This window comes from Sinocyclocheilus rhinocerous, unplaced genomic scaffold (genome assembly GCF_001515625.1).
Source record: "Sinocyclocheilus rhinocerous isolate Xijiao unplaced genomic scaffold, SAMN03320098_v1.1 scaffold5, whole genome shotgun sequence".
NCBI classification, from domain to species: Eukaryota; Metazoa; Chordata; class Actinopteri; order Cypriniformes; family Cyprinidae; genus Sinocyclocheilus; species Sinocyclocheilus rhinocerous.
Window position 1 is genome coordinate 1592427 of NW_015661874.1, and position 3273 is coordinate 1595699.

The following is a 3273-nucleotide window of genomic DNA, read 5'->3' on the forward strand; positions in this document are numbered from 1 at the left end:
AGATATGAAGTAGACATCTGAGTGATGTATATGTGTGTTATTGTGTAGTACAATTCGCTGTTGTCAGCACTGTTTGCAATAGATGAATGTAAGTAATGTAAATACATTTCCATAAAGTAACTAAATATAAGTAATCTATTTTATTTGTCCATTAGTACTGTTGAAAAATTGAGGAACATTTGTGTTGGATAAAAAGCTACTTAACACATCATCAACTACCTCAAAATGTAAATGTAGTTTTGAGCACACAAATCTCAGAGGTAACTTGACTCTTGTCTGGATGTTACAGGGACAGATGAGCACACACGTCTGCTTATCCGGCGGAGACGAGAGCGGCTAATGAAGCAATGCTGCCATCAAAGGCTTTGAGTGAGTATACTACAGAAATGAATAAAACATCTGTTTAAATCTTAAGTTGTAGTTTATTTTAATTATTGTAATTTCAAACAGAGTTATCACAGCACTTTTCTGATTCTTGATTCCTGTGCATTTGCTGCAGAGCTTTTGTGGTGGAGCAGGACCTGCAAGGCAAGGTGACGGATTTGTGAAAAAAAGGGAAAACCTGAAACAAAAATATAAAGTAAGATCATTCTGTTACTTCTAATACAGAAATCAAATGGCATTGTGCTGTTAAAATGACCGCTTTTGTATTGTGTTTGCGTTTTTGTATGATCTGAAATGTCCGCAGACTGGTGGCATCAGTCAATGACACCTGAGTTTCAGAAGCTTCAAAAGCATAATCAAATAATGTTATGAAGCTTCTGAAAGTCAGACTCCATTGACTGATATTGTATGAACAGAAACCAGCAGGACAAATTTGACCAAACTCACATCCTCAATGTCTTTTGGTATTTCTCTAGATGTTCTCACTGGCTCTGGGGTCACTGAGGATAAAGAGACCACAGCAACATCCGGTCCTGATGAGGCAGTAAGGGCAGGTGGAGTGATGGAGCAATGGCACTGGACCATTTCCAGGATGCTGCTGTCGAATCTCCATCCTCACTGCTCACACCAGTCTGCAGACATTTCAGATGCACAAACACAATACAAAGCAGTCGTTTTAACAGCACAATGTCATTTGGTTTCTCTATTAGAAGTAACAGAATGATCTTACTTTATATTTTTGTTTCAGGTTTTCCCTTTTTTTCACACCTTCGTCACCTTTCCTTGCAGGTCCTGCTCCACCACAAAAGCTCTGCAGCAAATGCACAGGAATCAAGAATCAAAAAATTGCTGTGATAACTCTGTTTGAAATTACAATAACGATAAACACACGTGTGTCTCATCTGCCACTGTAACATCCAGACAAGATTCAAGTCACCTCTGTGATTTACCTGCTCAATACTGCATTTACATGTTGTGTTAACTCGCTTTTTATCTAACGCAAGTGCTCCACAATTTATCAACAGTACTAATGGACAAATAAAATAGATAACTTATGTTTAATTACTTTATGTAGATTTGTTTATTAACATTACTTATATTCATTTAAAGCAGTGTTGACAACAGTGAATTCTACATAATAGCGCACATTCATCACTCACTCAGATCTCTGTTCATGTTATGATATGCTCATCTGCAATTCTTTTAGAACATTTTCCTGTCAAATATTAAATATACATTTAGTAATCGTCTTTAAGATGTATATGGTTTATGTAAATTCACTTTGGTGACGTACGTGTGCTTACTGGAGCTCCCCTGTTCGCTATACATAATAAAACATGTTTTTACAGCAAAATCACAAATATACTATTCCGTTTAGCCTCTTCACACCTTCAACAATTTAACAGTCTACTCTACAGTAGCTCAACAAATGTGATTTTAACACAAGGAACCGTTTTTGATTTCTAATACTCACATTTGTAAACACCCTCGCCGCTGTTCTCCGCCCTGTTCGATGATGACGTATCCTCTCGCGTGGCCTTGTGGGATAGAAAAGTATCTATCGATGAGCACTTCAGAATCTGGACTGAAGCAGTAGGACATCTGGGGATTTCTCGCCTACTCTTTTATGAATACTGAGGTTTCGGACATACTACTTCCTTCACATACTCTTTTCTCCTACTATATAGTAGGTAAGTAGGCATATTCGAACGCAACTTAAGTATACGTACGTCCAAATCTCGTGAGAATTAGTGCACTCGCCTACTAATTCTCACCTACTCTTTTATGAATACTTTTTGCCTACTATACCTACTATATGTATGCGATTTCGAACGCAGCCATTATGTTCTCATAAATTTGCATTTGTTAATCCAACTGATCCAACTGGTGCCTGATGTCAAACTGATACCGCTCTTTCTACACCCTCAACAGAGTCAAATTATCTCCAGTCACAGCGATGTGTCGTGTATAGGAAGTTTTGGTTTGGAGAATATTTTCTAAATAAATGTCTGTGCATGACAAAGAAATGCATAAACAGAGCACAACGAGTGCCTTTTCGGCTGTCCAGGTCAGAAATACGGAGCTCCAGCATGGTCACTGGTTTTCCTCTGGGTGTTGCTGCTCTTGTTTCCTCTATGTAAATATTAAAATTAACGTTTTTCACTGTGTTTCAAAGTTGCCTCAGTATGACCTGTAGTTAAAAATGTCAATTGTCAATTCCAACATGGATAGCATATTGTGTGAGGCAGAGAAAAAACTGAAAATACCACCATGAGAAAAGGTAACTCATCTTGTCAGAAAGGAAATACCTATCAGAACATGCAGCCACCATGACTAACCCATGACCCTAACCCTGAAACAACGCAAATATGAGTAGGTCATCCTGAGCAGTAGGTAGCTTGTGCTTTTTTGACTTCCCGAGGAACAATATACTCTTCAGTATACTAACTGTTACCAATCAAATGAAAGCAGTATCAACAAAATCCTTCTTTGCGCTGCAGATGTGGCACAAAAGCTGCATCTGAATCAGCATTTAGATGCATCACAGACAGTTTAATGCAGCTCAGATGGAATTAATGAATTGGCACACCTATTATCATTGTAAATTGGCTGATTCATTCATGAACAAAGCAAGTAACCACTGTCATTGACTCACCAGATTCGTTCAAAAAGGCTGAATCATTAACAAACTGATTTGTTTGGAAATATTTTTGTTGGTAAAATAAAGCAAAAACATTCAGAATTTACTATCTGTTTACAAGCTGATTGTTTGGAAAAACAAAAACAAAAAAATCTGAAATTATTCTTCTTAATGGAAAATGGTCTCAGAGAAAGATTAAAAAAGCTGTCACCGGGGCAGTTACCCTTTCAAAATATATAACTTTAAGG